At 40.0% G+C, this 21,371-nt stretch overlaps 2 protein-coding genes across 14 annotated transcripts in view; both read right to left on the reverse strand.

Moving 5' to 3' along the window:
- Window positions 1-21,371, reverse strand: part of chico — a 563,283-nt gene that overhangs the window by 415,503 nt on the left and 126,409 nt on the right. The window lies entirely within an intron of this gene.
- The window catches only part of for (cGMP-dependent protein kinase for), a 690,301-nt gene continuing 682,266 nt past the window's right edge, over window positions 13,337-21,371 (reverse strand). Inside the window, exon 7 of the mRNA XM_065234639.1 lies at window positions 13,337-13,347. The gene's annotated coding sequence lies outside the window, so the exon portion shown is untranslated. The remainder of the gene's footprint in view (window positions 13,348-21,371) is intronic.

The following is a 21,371-nucleotide window of genomic DNA, read 5'->3' on the forward strand; positions in this document are numbered from 1 at the left end:
GATGCATATTCCCTGTTCGGGGGCCGCCATATTGGATTTTGGTCCGCCATCTTGGATTCCAAAATGGCGACGGATGTCAGTTTTTTTACTTTGATTGTAATAGGTACCAAGCTATTGATTTTTCGCTTGGTTTTTTGATACCTAAGGTTAAAATCAGCATTGTGTTTCTAGTGTGTGATTTTGCTACTCTCAAGATCAGCTAAGATAAAATCAGCCGTGATTTTCTGTTTGTTATTTGGCTGGTCTCAAGATCAGCAGTGATTTTCGGCCGTTCCTGATTTTGGATTTTTTTGATTTTTTTCCATCACTGGTAAGGTTAAAAATGCGTATTATCTTTCGGAAGCAGCCATCTTGAATTTGAAACAGCCATAATTTCAAAATGGCGACAGACATCGATTTCCATTTTCTACAAGTCTACCACAGTACAAAAACACGCATATTACATGGTTTCAAATGCATATTCGCTGCCTGAAAGCCACCGAATTGAATTTTAAATTAATCCTTAAAATGCTTAAACAAAATCAACACATGCAAATAATAACTTGGTTGAAAAAAAAACCCAGAATAGCTATAAAAAGCTATAAAAACACCAAAATGTTTTAAAGGCATGTTGTTATTTTTATAGTTGTTTATGGCCTTTCTGATTTTTTTTAATAAAGTGATCCTTAAAAGGTACAAATGATGAAAATGATGATTGTTGTGCCCGATTCACTCCTCCAACTGAACTAAATTAGATAAAGTCTGGTTCAGTTTATTACAAGCACATCTTATTAACAGCGCCCCTAGTGGTCGATTCTGAATTTTTCTGACACCAGTTTGTTTGGAAAGTTCTCCTTTTTCATTGCTGAAAATATCGTCACGATTCGTGAAGTTTTAAAAAAGTTTCGCATGATAGAATACGAGAGAAGAAAATTCAATTTAATCTCGAGAAAAATGTGCTAAACTCAAGCACAATGCCCAGTAACCTAAAAGTCCGCGAAATCGTATTTTTGCAATATATAAGGCTGACATACGACTAGTATAGGGATCCTAAGCTTTATATTAGCCATAAATCGTGTCTGTAGGTTACTTATGCTCTATGCTAATTCTTGAACCAAAAAAGTACCTCGGTCATACTGGCAATTCAACCGAGTATTTACTGACTAGAATCCACATCCATTACGAAGACTGGCGTAAACATTAACACACAAGCGTCGACAAATAAAAACGTCTTTCACAAATGTAACAACAATTTTGTTAATCATAAAACCATTTGCTTGTTGCACAATTACATAAATTATACTGTCGTTAAAGCACCTAACTAGCGGAAAGATCTCGATAAGGCAGTAAAGTTCATGATGACCGAACACCTTCAAACACACTCATTTAGCTTAAACTATGAACATGTATGGATTCAAATTTGCATACACTTAAATTTCATTTTTACGCATCACTCGAAACACTCACGTCCAAAAATTCCTTTCCAATCCAAACTAAGCTAAAAATAGACTCATCCCTTCCATGAATGACCATCAACATCAACACACAAGTCTAACGGTACCCATACTCCCTGCTCCCCTCCTATGCTCCTCCACTTATCCGATTGTATATCTCATCATCTCATCGGGTTTTTGGCATGTTTTCGCCATCATTTCAAGGACCGATCATACGCTACTTTATAGCTCTGCGTTTCCCTCTCACTCCCTCTCCCTCTCCCCGTCTTTCATCTACAAAGCCACCAACCATTAACCTTTTCCAACAGAGCCCAAAAGCCTTGACCATCATCATCCGCGAGCGAGCGACTGTGTACCAGCGCACGCAATTCGTCTATCCTCCCTCCGTCTGACAGCTCCCCATCCCCCCCCCCCTTCTACAGCCAATCACCACAATGTGTAGGCCCGTCTCTATACGGGTCATCGCCGTCGTCGTCGTGTTGGCTGTTCATTTCCGCACAAGGTTCGCAAAAATTTAAATGGACTCAACGTTAATTGCGCTCCACCGAAAATCTCCACGATGGCAGTGACGGCGGTGGCGGCGGCAGCGAACGGCAGCAACAACAGCATTCAAATATGCACCGGCAAAAATTGCGCGCGATCATCTAACCAACCGTCTGTCCGTCCGTCCGTCCTCGACGTTTGCTTTTGTTGCATTTTCGCTGCCATTTTCGGTTTAAATCCCATTGAGAGAGGTAGTAGAGCCTGAGTGTTCCAAAGCAAAACCAGCAGCAATAGCAATAGCCTCACGCAGCAGCAGCAACAGCAACCGTGGCTCGTGGGTATTTCCAATGCGCAGGGGTAGGAAAAGGAATCAATTCACCTAAACATTTTGCGAAAATGAAGTTCACATCGGAGAGTGGAATTTCAACTCTGTTCTTGTTATGCTCTCAGGCCTATCGAGGTGAATCCGAAGCGCCGCGATAGGAGCCCTTGGTTCCATCAGATCGGATCCTGCAGAAGTCCAAAATGTCACGGTTTACAAATAGTATGGTCCTTATTTTATGAAAAAGTTTATTAGGGTGGTGATTATTTAATTTTGAATCAGAAATCTAATATTTATTTAAACTAGGGTAGAGCGCTACTTTGTCGTAATCGTTCATTTCCGTTCTATCGAACAGAAAACATCAGTATAATCAATGATTTCACCGTGCCCAAATCAGTAATATGTTTGTATCGATGCGTTAGTTCACAAGCTACACCACAAAGCCTATTAGAGCGTATTGTGTGAATATTTACACTCATTTTTCTCAAAACAAAAGAAGCGCTCTTAGCGGACTAGCTTTTTCTACCTTCATCTGTAGGACGAAGAAAATCCAATGGAGTTTCAATGCGTTTGGACGGAATTGAAACTCGTAGGACGAATTTGGAATCAAGAAGCAGTGTTAGATTTTCAACAATATCTCAACAATGAGCGGCTCTTTATCAAATTCAACGGTACTTATGGGAAGGGGAAATATTTCATTTATTGTTAAAACCCGTTTAAGAAAGAGAGGTAAAGCGTGGGTTGTGCTTAGTAGGACGGAAATTAGATCAAAAACCCCCTATGTGGCTGCATTTTTTGGCATAGTTGTAGAACACATGGGTTCAAGCAGCTTTGAAGAAGATACCATATATCTAGTTTTTTTTTAAGTTCATGGTAACGCAAATCTTCAAGTTTCAATTAGAGTGTCCCTAACTGATTTTTTTTCAGCGGCTCCGGTGGTGTAGTTGTAAGCGTGATTACTTCTCACCCCAGCAGGCCTGGGTTCAATCCCAGTCGGCACCGCCGGGATGTTCTGAGGCATAACATCTCTGATCACGTCTTCCTTCGGTTGGTCCCGGTTCATGTTTTTTTTTTTTTTTTTTTTTTTTTTTTTTTTTTTTTTTTTCTTTATTAAAGACCTTTTAACTGTTGTCATTCGGGTCTTGTGACTTTAGAGTTATAGTACATTATATAGATTCACTTTTGTTTTTCTTCGTTTTTTTTTTGTTGTTGTTGGTCTACATTGCAAATCTTCACTTTTGGTATTTTTGCTGTTCTTGGTCCCCGGTTCATGAGTTGATGGGTCGATAGGTAGGGTCCAGGTGTGGGAGCTGCCTCTCTGTTGTCGGTAGCATTGGTGCTCAGCACGGAAAACAAGATCGACGGAAAACAAATAAAGGAGAACAAAACTGATTTTTTCAACCACTTTGCTGAAGAATTTTGAAATAAAAATTTAAATATGTACAACCCTAATCAGCTTTGGCAACAAAACAAGAATTGAGATTACCAGCAACTTTGCTTAAGGCTCCTGTTCTTCGTTTGCCGGTGATAGAGCTATTTTTCACATTACAATGCGCCATTATTTCCTTTACAAGTGTTCTCAAGAACACCTTTTTTGTGAAAAATAAATAGAGAAAAATTCGCACTTATAGCGGCACCCTAATTGATAACTGAAAAATTGCTCTGTCACGATCAAAGACAGAACTAGATAAATGCTTTCTAGAGCAAACAAACTTGCAATCAGGGACGTCTCATGATTTTATAATTCCGAAAAACAATGCAACCCTGCTTGGATTCATATTTTCTAAAACTTTACCGAAGACTGTCACCACCTATTATCATGAATTAAAAAGAAGATTATGGATTGAAATTTAAATAAGGACACTCCTAAATCAACTTTTTCGGAAAAAGATAGATCATTTAGTATCAGCAATAAGGAAAACACCGTTTCAATTACCATTTCGGGCCATAGTCCAGTGATTGAAATAGTATTAGATTAACCAACAACAACAAAACATCATAGAATCCAAGTACTCAAATAAACTTTGAAGGACACATACCTGAAAAGAGAACGAAAAGAGAAACATTAGTTTAACAGGAAACCCCAAATAAGGCGATGAATATAACATAATATTTTATTATTTTACTAGTTTTAGACTGTCGTTTTAGCATCGAACACAAGTGATCATTGTTTAGCATGCAGCAAGGGAAGGATTGCTTATTTTATAAACAAAGCTGCTAGAGAACGAGAATACCTCTTCAGCACCATACAACATTCAATGATGTGATCATTTGATTACATCGCGACACTAACAAAAATAAGAAGCTTGCGATTGAACTCATTATCTTCTGCTCAGTAAGCAAAAATGGTCACCTTTAAATCACCGAGCTCATCATATCACTATTCGAGTTATTGCTATAACTAGTGTTTCCTACCGGGACGTCACCGCTACTGTTTCTCATCGTAATCGATGAGATAATGGTAGGTGCAATTGACCGTGTACCGAACCGTGGGCTGCTTTGGCAGCCTATCACCATGGAGCATCTCAACGACTTCGATTTGGCTGATGATGTTGCTCTACTAGCACAACGGCGCTCTGATATGCAGAGTAAGCTCAATGACCTAGCCGAACGCTCCTCTGCGGCGGGTCTCACCATCAACGTCAACAAGACCAAATCGTTGGATATCAACACGGGCAACCCTTCCAACTTTACGATAGCGGGGCAAGCAGTGGAGAAGGTCGAAAGTTTCCAATATCTTGGCAGCCAAATAGAGTCGAACGGCGGGACCAAGAGCGACATAGGTGCACGAATCAAGAAGGCTAGGGCTGCCTTTGCGAGTTTACGAAACGTATGGAGATCCAACCAGATAAGTCAACGCACCAAAATCCGAATTTTCAACTCGAACGTGAAATCTGTGTTGTTATACGCCAGCGAGACGTGGTGTGTATCAGTGGAGAACACTCAAAAGCTGCAGGTCTTCATCAACCGATGCCTGCGGTATATAATTCGTGCCTGGTGGCCTCACAACTGGATCTCGAATGCCGAGCTCCATCGTCGATGCCATCATAAGCCGATAGCAACAGAAATTCGAGAGCGAAAGTGGAGGTGGGTCGGCCACACACTTCGACGGGGCGGAAACGAAATCTGCAAGCAAGCGCTGGATTGGAATCCGGCAGGACATCGCAGCAGAGGCAGACCCAGGGGCTCATGTCGGCGGAGCCTCAATAAGGAAATTAAGCAAGTCGATAGGAATCTGACCTGGGCCCAGGTCAAGGCAAAAGCAAGCAGCCGCCCAGGATGGAAGTCTTTCACGTTGGCCCTTTGCACCGCGGGTGGTGCACAGGAACCTTAAGTAAGTAAGTGAAAGTTTTAAGTAACTTGCTTAAGAAGTTGGATGAAACTTCCAGCGGAAATCAAAAGAAGCTATCGTGGAAGTTATAAGTATTTCTGAAAGAAGCTTCCGATAAAATCCAATGGAAATTTCTAGGGAAACTGGAGGAGCCTTCTGGGATAATTCAGAAAATCGAAGTTGGATTAAGTTTTCAAACTAATTAAGAGGTTAACCTATTCCATTCTTTGTAAATCGGTCTGCAGAAGCTTAAAACCAAATTCTGTTTTTTGAATTTCATGAAATAAAATTTAATATTTTTCTGGTCGCTTGTCTAAACAAATTGGAACACTTGGAAATCGCTACACTAGTTATTACCATGCAAAGGCAACTGTCACAGCAGATTTTCTAATTATGTTTCATAATTTAGATACAATCAGCCATTCTATAGCTAAACGATATAGTGGTTCACAGAATTTTAAAAAAATTTGTAATTTTGTTCCTTATCGCAAAATATTAGACCTGTATTTTATTTTGTCATTGGGGTGACCATTTCCATGTTATGGTGGTCCAAAAAAAAAAGATTTTTTTTTAATGATTTTTTTTTTCAAAAATGCATAACTTGTGAACTACTTCAAGGATCAAAATATGAAATGAAAGGTAAGGAGAAGAATGAACGCACCAGTATGGTCAGCCCAGTACATAAAAAGTCGCTAAAGCTGGAAGAGTACAATGGGCGGGACACGTCGCAAGAATGCTGGACGACAATCCCGCAAAACAAAACCCTTTGCACAGTTGCTGATCCGGGTTCTGAGCCTGAGGTTGGCGAGGGAAGTTATTTCGTGTTCAAAGGCCCACCTAGGAAGCGATCTAAGAATGTCGCACCACAGCCTCTTGGAGAGATTAGGAAGTAGCTGTAAAGGTTCCGAACGCTCCTGCACCGGGTTTGAAATCATTTTACCGCAGTGCATCTTCCACGATCGATCGTCGAAAAATAGCAATTCAACTGCGGGTCACATACGTACATCAATCACATCCTTGTATAACTTTTCCTTGATCCATTTTTTTTCTTCGCATGTCAAGCTTATTACTTATCGCATATATTAGCTTATTGCTCTTAACTTAGTGTTCAAGATGCACTTCCACAGCTATTAATTGAGAGCTTTCGATGCCTGTACTATTTTTGCATTAGTATAATTGTGTGACAAGTACAATCATACTCTATCTATGCCCTATCAACCCGAAATTTTTTTTTGTAACTGCGCCTTTACCGACTGAGCTAAGGGAGGCCCCTCCCTATCTGTTAAAAGAATGAAGTCCGCAACCTCGAGTAAGCCGCGAATCGACCCCCTCTTCTGCTAACTTTAGTATTAAGAAACATTGTGTAAAGTATAATGGATCTCGACTCCGCAAAGTTTCCGCATTTGAGCCTCGATAAATAAATGAAGTGGAGCAAGATCTAGAAAGCGTGGGACGAGAAACTGGAGACAAGTAGCCGTAAACCGAGTTACAAAGTTGGCGCAACACTTTGTAATGCAGGTGAAATTCTGAGGAACGCCGGCACAGCAAAAGTAAGTAAGATTTCAATACAGTTTATGAAAAATACAAATGAAAATCACTATACTCAAGACTTTATTTGAAATGCTATAAGCGAATCTTCAAATCATACGAATACTAAAAAATCAAAATCCGGATGAAATGTATGTGATTTTGGCAGCAGTAAACATGCTTAGAAGATCTGTTAAGATGAATTCTTGAACATTTGGCACGAGAGTTTCGATTTTCATCGATTGGCGGTAACTTGTTTAAATGTCCAATTTACATGTTCTATTTGTGTCTAATTAAATTGCAACAATTACAGAATAAGGGATAATTTTGTACATGACAAATAATTGCCAATGCTAAGCTTTGTTAAAAAAGAATTAACGAATTCCCGTACGAATGCAATGTGAGTGTTAGCATAATGATAGAACTTATTAGCAAACAAACGTTCAACATCCACCCATTCACAGTATGATTCATTGACTCGCCCCGTATATCCTTTCTTGAAGTTTTAATCCAACCAGTCAGCTGGAATCGAAAGATTAATGGTTGACGTCAAACAACTACCACATTCCGTGTATCGAACTCCTTAGGAAAATTTCTGCCTCTAAATTCAACTCGAACCAGTTGATTGAGCATTTAATCACCACCCCTCTCGACGTCAAACTCATCCCCGGCGGAATTTTCCCGATTTCTGAGCGCTCTACCTATCAGTAATAATGTTCCGAACGGATGTTTGTCAACCGTTCGGAATGCTTCCTTCCATCGTCTTCTATCTAGAGGAGTACAAAAAGGCCCGCGCTAGGTACCGTATAGGATGTAGCTAACGAACACGGGCAATAATAGGTGGTATTGGTTCACGTGGCGACGACGGCGGCCGAATGTGTGTATCTACCGACGACCGCGCGCTCTCCACCGACTACTGTTGCTGCCTATATACTACCTTCCGACCGACGACCAGCTTCACAACCTACTGCTTTCAAGGCTACGCGGCTGAATTTTGTTTTTAGAATGACTATTAATTTGTTTATCAAGCAGCGGTAACCTTGGCGCCGTTCATTGACATTTTCGTCTAAATTCGCGCATCGTCGTCGTCGTCGTCGTCGCTGGCAGGCTGGCTGGTGTTGTCGTCATCGCTGCTGTTGCTCGTGAAATTGTAGTAGTCGCAAACTGGTTTACCGGTTTCCCTCCGGTGTGTGTGGTATGCGTAGTGTGCGTGTGCCAGTGTGTGCGTTCGCTATACGACTACTAAGCACGATTGTAGGCAGGAAGGCTGACTGGCAGGATGGATTCAATGACATTTATATAAGGTCTGGGCCAACAGGCAGCTTGCTGGTGTTAGAAGCAAAAATGTTGTAAACATTGCTGAACATCTCCGAACAGATAGAAATACGTCACTGCCAACATACTGAGAACAGATAGAAATACGTCACTGCCAACAGCTGTTTCGTATAAAAAGATAAACATTGCAATAAAATACGAACACCACTAAACATTTGCACATTTCACTAACACCAATCAGCCCTTTGGCCCAGACCTTATATAAACGTCATTGGGATGGATTCACGTTAGACATGGCGGGAAAGGTCTTCGTAAAGGTTCACTTGTTAGTGTATTTGAGCTCGGAGTAATGTGTTTTGTGGATTCTTGGAGCGCGATAAACGACAAGCGGGTGCGCTAGGAAGTAGTAGATTAACGACTACAGGGGAAACTTGTTTACTGCCAACCGGCTTCGCAGTTCAGATTCCATAAACAGCAACTTGCCGGTTTCGGTTAGAACCCTAGGTGTATTTACGTCTTTTTTTGCATTCTACCGTGTGGGGCGAGATTTCTTTCATTATTCCCATTCGGACGGTTCAAGTGGCAACCAGTCAATGATCGAAATGACACCGCCATAATCATAAAGATACAACTTTATACCAACTAGACGAACACTGCACTGCTTGTTTAGATGTCCTTTCAGATCGAAAGTAACCTCCGCCCCGCCACGGTGAGGTAGGTATTTATGCAAATGTGCCACCCCGTAGTCGTAGCCGTTTTCGGTTTTTCGTTCGCACCGATTGTGATCAGTTTTTATACTCAACACACAATACCCGTCTACTTGGCGGTTGCCTTCTTTTGGCGATTTAGAGTAGAGGGACCAAGCAGCTCATATTCAACTGCCTTCGGTGTCTCGGTTTCACAATCGACTCCGAGAGGTGTGGTCCAGTTTTGGGATCCAGCTGACAGACAAGTGGTTGCTGGCTGTTTAGTCTGGCCCGGAGCAGACCCATAACTTGGGGAGTTTTATTCCCTGTGGAAATAGGAGGGAGGGTTTCTGTCGGTTGGTGGTGTGTTTACTTCGTAGATGAGGCCCGTGTGGAGTTTATGACGAAGGTATGGCAATCATGGTTGCAATGTCTTCGTAAGCTTCGTAATTGAACTGTTGGTTTTGGAGACTATGAAAACTCATACGAAAGAAGAAAACCATTCAAAAGAGATAACGAAATACACTAAAATTAGTACATATTATGAAGACCGCGGCACTCCACGTGATACATTTTTTTATTAAACAGGGTGTCCACTCGTTTTGCTGTAAACAATTCCCTGAGTTTTCCAGGGTTTCAACGTGGAATTTACAGCTCCAAAGAGTCAAACAATAACTTAAGTACATTAAGGCATGGCAATCATATTTTAAAAGAATATCTTTACAATAAAAAATGTGTAAACTGATTAACGAAATAAATAAATAAATTAGGTATACTTATGCTTAGGTGAATCAGTCTTGATTCTAGACCAAAACTATGATTATTAGGAAATTAAATTTATGTAAAACGCATACAGATAAAATTAAATAACGATAAGCTTGAATTAATAGTAACAATCATGTATTTCATTTTTTATGTGACTTAATATTTTTCCTATCTACAACAGCTTCTTGAGATTCTAAAAGAAGCATTCCGAGGAAGCTTCTAAAGAAGATTATTATAGAAGCTTCTTTTGGAAGATTGTTCTAGACGCTTGCCCGTCGCTACGCTCCTCTGACTAAAAATAAAACACCGACTGGACAATAAATCCGAGTAGCTGCGCAGTAATGGAGCAATTTTCCTAGCTTTTGTTGAACGTTTTATGGATCATTTGCAATATTTTGTACGATTTCAATACTCTTGCTGCTGCAAGGAGATTCTTTACTTTCCCGTGGAGGCGTATAGGTGACTTTGCCTATCGATCCACCCAACTCGTTTTTGGCCCTTCATACAGTGACATGTTGAGCTTATATAGCATCATCAAATAAAATGATGAGAAGAGCCCATTGCTATCGGACTCTCCGTGCTACAATGCTACAAGTGGTAGACAAGTATCATCATCATCATCATCATTATCATCACAAAAAAATACTGAATTATACCTAAAATAAAATTGAGAAGAACTCGGTCAAAAATTCAAAGGAGTGCTGACTAGAAACATTTTTTTTTTTTTTTTTAGATTGTGTCAGGTATATGAGAATTCTCAGAAGAATCCCAAGGGAATTTTGAGGAATCTTCAGGAAGAATTTCTAGGTGATTCCGAAGAGAATGCTATCGGGATTGTGAGGCGAATTTTAGAGAGAATCTCAATAGAATTATAATAAAAATTTATAGGGTGTTCTAAGGATAAACATAAAGGAATATTGAGGAAGATTTCGAAGAGAATTTCAAGAAAGTTCCCAAAAAAATGCCAAAGCACGGTAAAACAAATTGAGGAGCACTCAAAATAAATTCTTACAAAATTTTGAGGAGAATTCCGAAGGTTACCTGAGGAGAGTGTTGTATGAACTTAAAAGATTTTTTTTTTAAATGTCTGAGGAATCTAATCCTCAGGATAGTTCCAAAGAAATTATAAGTAGGATTCAATGGAATGGTTTCTAAAGAATTCCAGGTTAATTACGAGAAGAGTCCTAACGAAATTTTCTAAAGTTTAACGAAAAATTCATGATAATTATAAGTAGAAATCAAAGGAAATTCTGGTATTAACACCATGGAAATTCTGAAAAAAAAGTGCATGGTAATTTTTATTTCGAACAGAGAGAAAAAAAAACATCTCGGGAAACTTTCAATTACGGTCCGGATTTCACATGTTTTTCCAAAGTACGGTTTCTGGAATATGTTCCATAAGACCATGCATATTACATCTGGATTGGAGCAGGAAAGACAATTTGTACTATTGCTGAATAATTTAATCCTAACAAATTGCCAATAACTGATGGAAATTATGCATGTATTGCATCGCTCTGTTTATCTAATTGAATCTGAAACTCTGACTCTGACCATTTATTCAACCATTTTAAGAGCTTCAAGGTAGTTCTAAAGTTCTGCTACATACTATGATTTATAAATAATTAAAATGTTTCGAAGTTACATGCTTCCGATTTGGAGATAAAACTTTTTTTTATCAATCTACGGGCTGCAACCCACAGGTTTCTTCATATGATCTAAAATACGTTGGCGCTTCGCTAGCCAATTCGGTGTTTTAAGATCAACATTTGATCAACCATGATGAATTAGTTTTGTGTTTAGAAGGATCTGAATCTTCAGAATATGGTTAATGTCCCTAATGTCAGCCTATGTGTCCACAATATTGGGCCCATACATACATTTCGAAGGAAAGCATTGTTTGACAATGATTCACTAGCATAAAAAATATTCATTTGTAATGTCCAGAAAAATCGAAGAACTATCCCTGGAAGTTCCTTATGACTTCCTCTAGAAGATTCCTACAACTTTACCTGGAAGTATATTCCGGCAGTCCACAGAAGTGCTTCTGGCTTCTTCCTGAAATTTCTTCCGACATCGTATGCAAGATTTTTCCAGACTTGCTCCGAAAGTTTCATCTGACTGACACCAGAAGATTTTTAAGATTTTTCCTTGAAACTCCTTCCGACTTCTTTCATAAGTACTGCTGACTTTCCCCGGAATTGTTTGCATACTTTTTTTTCCTCGGTTCGGGACCTCACAACACTGCGACCAGTAGTTTGATCTATTGTAGTATATCCCGTGTCCTTAGTTTAGTGCATGGCATATTACTCCATCACTATTGAGAAATGAAGAAGTATTCGATAATTTTTACAGTTGTCATTCTTGCATTTATCGCAAGGATCCGACTCTAATTGAAAGGTCCCACTATTTATACCCTTCGGAGTGTTGGAACACTCTCCAAAGGCCCGCCCTTTTGCCAGTCAAAATTGGATTCCTTACCAACAAAATTAAGCAATGACCCCGATAATGATCATGCATCAGAACCTAGTGTCAACCACTTCAAACTAGAGAACAACGAATAGAAGATTAGAAATCACATAGATGAAGATTTACTCATTTTTTCATTGTTTCAAGATCATCCTCGGTGGATAAAGCCGAGTCTTGTCAACAAGGCAATAAAAATAACAAGGACTAAGATAACGGCGCCGGTGGTGTAGTGGTAAGCGTGATTACCTCTCACCCCAGCAGGCCTGGGTTCAATCCCAGTCGGCGCCACCGGGATGTTCTGAGGCATAACATCTCTGATCACGCCTTCCTTCGGATGGGAAGTAAAGCCGTTGGTCCCCGGTTCATGAGTTGATGGGTCGATAGGTAGGGTCCAGGTGTGGGAGCTGCCTTCCTGGCACGTCGGTAGCATTGGTGCTCAGCACGGAAAACAAGATCGACGGAAAAAACAAACCAAAGGAAAAAAAAAAAAACAAGGACTAAGATATGTTTCTTCGCTTACTGAAAAATCCTGTTCCCCTAGTTTGAAGTAGTTAGGACTAGGATTCGGTGGTAGATCTTACATCCCGTAACGTACCACGAAAAGGCGATCTACCTACGTTACGGGGCTGTTTGCTTACTTTCTCAGGAAGTTTCTCTTAACTTTCTCTGAAATATTCCTAAGATTTGCCCTTAAAGCTCTTTCAAACTTTTCCCAGTTTTTTTTTATTTTATTCTAGATGTTTATATCCCGACCGATACTTTCAAGTTCATCCGGAAGTTTCTTTCACCTTTCCCGTCGATGTTTTATTCAGCTCCTTTGGAAGTTCTTATCAACCTGTCCAAAAAGTTTCCATCAGCTTCCACTGGAAATTTATCATAATTTATGGATAGTTCTATACAGAGTAAATTTTCCGGGGATGGTTTTCTGATCGGTGCGGTTTATTGTTAGCGACAATATATATTAAGTAAACCTTTTTATCTGTTCCCCATGATATCACGCTTGCTTCCCAAGAATTGCAAAACTTGATTTTTAGGGAAATTAGCGGAAATTGTTTCCTGGAATATTAATAAAAAATTGTTTTTTTTTTTTTAATAATGTCATTTTTTGCGCCATTTGATTAACTGCTTTAAGTTCAGAGATGTAAGGGGCTAAGCGGCGCCAGTGGTGTAGTGGTAAGCGTGAATACCTCTCACACCAGCAGGCCTGGGTTCAATCCAAGTCGGCGCCGCCGGGATGTTCTGAGGCATAACATCTCTGATCACGCCTTCCTTCGGAAGGGAAATAAAGTCGTTGGTCCCCGGTTCATGAGTTGATGGGTCGATATGTAGGGTCCAGGTGTGGGAACTGCCTCCCTGGCGTCGGTAGCATCGGTGCTTAGCACGGAAAACAAGATCGACGGAAAATAAGATCGACGGAAAATAAGATCGACGGAAAACAAGATCGACGGAAAACATATCAAGGAAAAAAAGTATTACGGGCTATGTATAGAGGTTTTATGAGCCAACTTCATTTGAGTCAACTCCAGAGGATGGTGGCTACCTTACATACATACAACTTCATTTGAGTCAACTCCAGACATAACTTGAATCATTTGCAGAGATTTCTACAGACTTTACCCCAGAAAGCATAGAAGTCAACTTCAGAGCCATATAGTAAGTTTACCAGTTTAGTAGAACTTCGGAGGCTTTAAGGAGCAACGCCAGACATCTCTTAGGTAGACTACGGAAACCTTATTAGTCCACTGAAGTGTTGGTTATACGAACCAACCTTTCAACTTGGTACTTGATTCATTCTGTGTTTATTGTTGCAAAACTTCATCACTTAGAAATATGTTTGTGGACCTCAATATAACTTCATCAAACGGGAAAAACTTGCCGACTGAGAAGGTTGTAGTGTGCCAACAGCGTACTTATAAGAATATTTAATATACTTCAAAGTTCTGCGCGAAAATCGCATTCCACTTGCTTGCCACTTGATTTCAGAATTTGACAACCGGGAATGTCTTACATAGTTTTACCGGAATAATGTAACAGCTAATATAATCACAAGTTTTATTAAGGTTTTAAAGCCTTCTCCAAGCTTAAACAATGGTCTGCAAGAGCATAAAACCAAAATTATTACTTGAGACCAGGGTGGCCAGATCTACCGATTTATCGGTAGTCCTACGGACTTTTGATCTCCATAATCAGTCCTTACAAGTAATAGAAACATTATGTTTACCTAAATAGGGCCATATATAATCTTAATTGCTTCTATACTAGAAACTACATCAGTTTAAACGATACTAACGGATACTAATGATATTCACAACAAATAAAGTTCGTTATCTATCCTTAAAAATTAAACTTGTAAATAACTTGTAAATAATTTAAATAACGATATAGCAACTAAGTGTGTTTTATTATTGTTTAAAACTTTTCAGAACATACCGAAGAAATATAACGAGATTGTCCTTATATCTCAATAAACTGAAGTCATGGCAAATATCATTTCCAGCAACTTAGCTGAAGACATCAATTCGGCAAAGCTGCTTGAAATGGTATTATCTACAACTTTACTAAAAAACCCTACTCTGATAGTTTATAGTTTATAAATAGATAGTTTTCTGAAGTACAGTTGCACCCTATTCTACGAAACACATTTTTTTCCTCTGTTCGGGACCTAACACTACTGCGACCAGTAAATTGATCTATTGAGTTTAGTGCATGTCGTATTACTCCATCACTATTGAGAAATGAAGAAGTATTCGAAAATTTTTGCAGTTGTCATTCTTGCATTTATCGCAAGGATCCGACTCTAATTGAAAGGTCCCGCTATTTATACCCTTCGGAGTGTTGAAACCCCGCGCCCCTTTGTCAGTCAAAATTGGATTCCTTAGCAACAAAATAAAGGTATGACACCGATAATGACCATGCATCAGAACCCTAGTCTTAACCACTTCAAACTAGAGAACAACGAATAGAAGATTAGGAATGACATAGATGAAGACTAACTAACTAATTTTTCGTTGTTTCAAGATCATCCTCGGTTGGCAAAGCCGAGTCTTGTCCTTATCAACAAGTCATAAAAAGTAACAAGGACTAAGATGTGTTCCTTGGATTACTGAAAAATCCTGTTCCCCTAGTTTGAAGTAGTCAGGACTAGGAATCGGTGGTAGATCTTACATCCCGTAACGTACCACGAAGAGGTGATCTACCCACGTTACGGGGCACGAAACACATGCGCTTGGTTTTTATTGCACCAACGTTTAACTTAAACATGCATCTTGAAGATTAGTGAGAAAGATTTGGATTTACAATGATGTGCAATTATTGAAAGATAACAGTCTAATGCCCAAAATCAGGTCATTACTAATGTATAAAGTTAAATAATGTTTTTCGGCACCTTCCAGCACTCATATCAGAGCACTGTTTACAATCTCCCTTTTTTAAATTACATTCAAAAAGTGATCACCAGTCATTTTACAAAACAATCCCGCGGAAACAAGATTCCTATAGCCCACAGTCGGCGTCCTTGTTATAACACATCACGCATCTGATTTTTCTCCCTACCTACACAACTCAAACCGGTAAATCAAGCAGTTGCACCACCGTCCATACCGCGGCTTCCCTTCTCTAACATGCGATCTGTTTTTGGTAACAAAACTTTCCTAGAAGTAAACAAACCTCCAAAACCTCCTGCTTCTCACCCGCTGAAACGTAGAATTACCACTACCACCACCAGCACCCACTAGGTTTAGATCGGAAAGTCCAAGAATCCACCAACAAAGCTCGCCCACACACTCTCTCTTTCTCCTCTGGCTCACCTCCCACGCCCATTCTAGCTGGGAAACGCACATTGCACGATGGGGCCGGCGAGGGAGGCAGCCGTCGATCCATTTCAAGATGCGCGCGAATCCGATTTCGTATCGAAGGAAAAAGTATATTTATAAAAATAATCTCAGGAAACAGACAGACATAAATTTAAATTTCTGCTTTTCTGATGTTATTGTTGCGATGAACGAAGGAGAAGTACGAGGAGGAGGAGGAGGATGAAGAGCAGTCCGATCGGTGGCGTCTCATTCACCACCGTGTAGTAAGTATTGCAGCTCAGTAGCCGGGCAACGGAGGCGAGGCCGGCAGAGGTGTCTCAGCAGTGCATGTGTGAGAGGTTGTTTTTATTCGATTGCCTCAACTCGAACTATTTTTGTTATGCATCGCAGCAAAAGGGGAGTCACGGATAATTTGCACGTCGCGTCGAGAAGCGGCTGGCCATCGACCACCACCGTCGTCGCAATATTATCCCAACCGCTGGTCTGTCGTTAGGTGAAGAGGATAGGGAGAAGCGCGGTTAGTTGATTGGTGCAAAATATCACTCGCCTATTAACGAGCAACACGCGGGGCATCACCGTATCGCGCTATAGCAGGCAGCACCCACACCAACACACAGGCAGCTTTAGAGAGGAATCAAATTGAAAGGAAAAAAAAAATGAAGCAGCAGCACACAAATCAGTCGCGGTCGAGCCGAACCGTTTCGAGTGAGTCTCGCGCGCGGATGAGGTTTCGCGGGAAGATGAGCTTTGTTGTTTTCGAGACTCGGCTGACACAAACTCGGTACCGACTGGTAGACTGACGACTGACTGGTGTGGAAGGTAATTCTAGATGCTCCTCTCGGTGACACGGTTTAGCTGATAGCGCAAGTGACGACTTGTTTACTGAGGAGTGCTCAACAGTGTGTGGTGTAACTGATACTCGAGAAGAGAATCGAAACAACCGGGAGAGTCAATATCAGCCAATGGTGCTCGTTACAATGAGGAGGATGCTGCGAGCGAAATGGAAGATTTTTGGTTTGTTTGTAGCCAATCACACCAAATAACTGTGAAATTCTGTTGATCAAACAAATTAGCGGAACTTAAATTTTGCACACATTATCGAACACAGCGAACTTTATGCATACGTATATTGTAATAAAGGTTTTGGAAGACCTTTCAGAGAGCTTCATAGGTATGGGACTGGTGCAGTGGCTACCCAAGTAACCAACAATATAAGGCTGATAGACGGTTAACACAGGGCTTCCAAGCTTTATATTAGCCGTATATCAGCCTTATAATTCAAAAAGCCGAATTAACAGGCTTGTTGGTTACTTGGGCAGCGTCCATGTCTCCCCAAGCTAAAGGTCACGAGTTCAAATGTCTTCCCCGGACAAGTCCGAATGACCTAAAATGTGTCAAATCGACTATAAAAAAGAGAGCTTCATAAAATTCATGAGATCTGCGAATCTTCTTAGGTATACTATATTACCGATGTAAACACATCTGCATTTTCTAAGTGGTCAGTGTTAAATGATGTTTTTTTTTTTATATTGAGAAAAACGATTTTAAAGTTTTGCTAGTATCATTGTTTCTTATGTTTGGCTGTTTTCCCTTGCTGTTTACCAAATCTGGCTGTGCGTGAAATGTAGCTCAGGAAATTCTTATTCCAATGGTTTAATTGACTCATTTTTGTTCTTTTATTTTGCTACTTAGTCCCCTCTGACTTAACGCCGACCAAATGTTCGATCGGGATTAACAAAATGTCATGTAAATAGTGCTATGGGACCGTTGAATTAACTCTACTGGGTAAGGTATTTTTAGACGTAGGACTACGTCTTTGTGGACTACACTGGGGTGCAAATCAAAAAAATTGTGTAACGAAATAGTGTTAAGTTTTAAACGTTTATAACTTGGCCGTTTATTGATGGATTTAAATTCTTTTCACACCCTTTGATTGAGAATTGATGTAAGATTTGTTTGGTATAAAAATAATAGTAATTTATCATTAGTAAACTATTGAAAATTGATCACAATCACCAGAACCCCGTTGAATCGCTAAATTGCATTTAAACTGGCCTCACTTTGAATCTGTTTAACGGGTATCCCTACAATGCCCAATGGCGCTACGCAATCTAATGCAATTGTGAGTTGAATTCGACTCAGGTATTGAGTTACTTTTATCGGTCGATTTTCGTCATATTGGAGATTAGATGTTTGAGAAAAAATTGACTCACTAAGTGACCAAACCCATTTTCACGATTTTAAGTGAACTGTTCAGTGATGTCATGGTGGTTAGAACTGGTGACCTACCAGGTTCAATCCCAGTCGGCGCCGTCGGGATTTTCTGAGGCATAAAATCTCTGATCACGGTAAGTAAAACCTTTGCTCCCCGCTCTATGAGTTGATGGGTCGTCGATAGGTAGGGTCGTGGGAATTGCCTCTCTGGCGTCGGTTGCATTAGTACTTCATACGGAAAACAAGATCAACGGAAAATAAATCAAGAAAAAAAAAATAGTCTATGGAGTGTGCTGGTTTGGTACACATGGGAGACTTGAATTTATTATGGAAGTCGGTGAGAATTGTAAATCTCAGAAAGTAGAACGATAAGACGTGAGGTCACAGAGCAGCTAGAGATCTTTTGAACACTTACTAATCAACCAGCCATCTTGAAAGATTATCTGTGAACAGACATTTGAGTTTTTGAACAATTGTAGATTTTCAGAATAATGCTTGATGAACTGCTGAAAAATATCCAGAGGACTTTGTTATCTTATCAAAAATCCGTGGTGATCAACGAAATTAAAAAAAAAAATCTACGATGTTTCCTGAATTTCTACGAAGGTTCCTGTGCTTCCACAAAGATTCTTGAACTAAAAATCAGTTGCATGAACTCAAAAGAAGATCCCTCAACTTCTTCCCAATCTGTTGAGTTTATCAGAAGTTCCCTTAGCTTCTATGAAGTCCCTTTAACTTGTGGAAAGTTCCCCGATCTTTTGCGATTTCTTCGTAGCTCATATAAAGTTTCCTAAATATCTAGGATGGACCAGCGCCCGTAGTTTAGTGGTAAGCGTGACTGCTTTCTCATCTCAATGGGTCTGGGTTCAATCCCAGCCGAGGTCGGTGGGATTTTTCTGAGGCATACAAATCTCTGGTCACGTCTTCCTTCGGAATGGAAGTAAAGCCGTTGGTCTCGGCCCATGTGTGTTGAATGGGTGAAATATCCTGACGCAGGATAAAAGGAATGTGGTGTAGTGGTAAGCGTGATTACCTCTCACCCCAGCAGGCCTGGGTTCAATCCCAGTCGGCGCCGCCGGGATGTTCTGAGGCATAACATCTCTGATCACGCCTTCGGAAGGGAAGTAAAGCCGTTGGTCCCCGGTTCATGAGTTGATGGGTCGATAGGTAGGGTCCAGGTGTGGGAGCTGCCTTCCTGGCGTCGGTAGCATTGGTGCACAGCACGGAAAACAAAATCAACGGAAAACAAATCAAATTAAAAAAAAATCAAAAAATAAGGAATGAAGGATGGATAAATACCTAGGAACTTATCTGAATTTCTTACAAGACAGCTGATGTAGTCAACAAATTTATAACTTATAGAATGTTTCTTTAACGTCTTAAAAATTTCATTAGCTTCTAGTAAATGTCCTCGACTTTTACGAAGATCCCTGAACTTCATCCAAGTTGTATTTTTTCCAAGCTCTCTTATTTCCAACAAGATCGCATAACATACATACGGGAAGACTCAAAACTTTTCTACGAATGTTCCTTAATATCAAGGAAGTTCTCTGAAACATAACGGAGTACCCAAAATTTGCAGGAAGTTCGGTAAGCTTTTTTGAAGCTTATATTACAATCTCTGAAAACTGATACAATGACTCGATTAATATATTATATGTTAGCAGTAATTAGCAATATTAGAATAATTAGCAGACGGTGGGTGCAACCGACCGGGATCTGCAGTGCAGTGAGGTTAAAATAAAGCATCTCCTGATGGGTTGGTAGTTTTTGTTGATTAGAGCTGAGACAACCCGTTCGTCACGCGATCCAATGCTTTTTTAGAATATTTTTTTACTTTACATCTTTATTTCTTGCATTTGTGTGGTTAACATGTATGAGTGACACAGATGCGTCTTTTCAACTATAGTTCTTTTAAATTTCAACTATTATTAATTACAGTTCCTAGTCCTATCAGGCCTATTTTAGAGAATGACCACCTTGGTGAGATTGATTTGTTTTAAATTTGAAAAAGAGGAGACTACTTACAACTAATATTTACAACTACACCTAACCTACAACTAGCAGCATTTCAATGACTAGCAAAATTCTTGAACTATCAAAGAAAGATCTCAGTATGTACACTGGTTTAATAACAGGGCACTGTCCATGTAAATATCACTTGAAGCTAATAGGAAAACTTCAAGAGGACATGTGTCAATTATGTGGCATAGAAAAAGAAGACTCTGAACACCTGCTATGCTCTTGTACAGCAATCTTCAATAAGAGGCGTATATTTCTGGATAAGGGGCTGACAGAACCCTTTGATATTTGGAATCCAGTTCCCAGCCAAGTAGTGCAATTCAATCGAAATGTAATACCTGACTGGGAAAATGCTTTAGGTCAGTCTATGTCGGTCGCTTCACAAAATGGTGACACGACATGCTGATAAAGCAATATTAAAACGGGGAATATATCACCACAGATCTAAGTACTGGTCGCAGTGATTAAAATACCCAGCACGACAAAAAATAACCTAAAACTACTATATACAAATTGATTATCAAAGCATGTTCTGATGTATTGCATTTCTGAACAAACCTAGTCTTTAGGAACGTTCATCTCTAGATGGAGATCGGAAATTCTTGTACCGAAACGACGATCAAGGACCATCCTCAGCACTCTATTCTAAGCGACCTGGATTTTGTTCCTGTGAGTCTGTGCACATGATTCCCACACCGGAGCTGCGTAGAGGATCGCAGGTGCTATGACTTGTTGGCGCGATCGAATGCAATAATGAGTTCTCTTAACTATATAGTTGCTGCTGGTTAACTGCAGTCAAACAATGGCTGGTACAGCATATTGAGATCTCGGGGTAGGAATGTATGCTCGTGATTAATTAATTCTTTGGTGTACACGATGTTTTAGGCATTGGAATCGATACGTAGAGAAAATTTCGATCGATTGATGCAAAAATACTGAAAATGTACCATGAAATAGCCGAGTTACGTTCATTTTACGTACTCGAAAACAAAGACGTAGTTCTACGTCAAAAGAAGATTTTCGAACATTTGT

Source organism: Ochlerotatus camptorhynchus, unplaced genomic scaffold (genome assembly GCF_037179485.1).
Source record: "Ochlerotatus camptorhynchus isolate MF236.1 unplaced genomic scaffold, CSIRO-AGI_Acam_v1.1 ptg000038l, whole genome shotgun sequence".
NCBI classification, from domain to species: Eukaryota; Metazoa; Arthropoda; class Insecta; order Diptera; family Culicidae; genus Ochlerotatus; species Ochlerotatus camptorhynchus.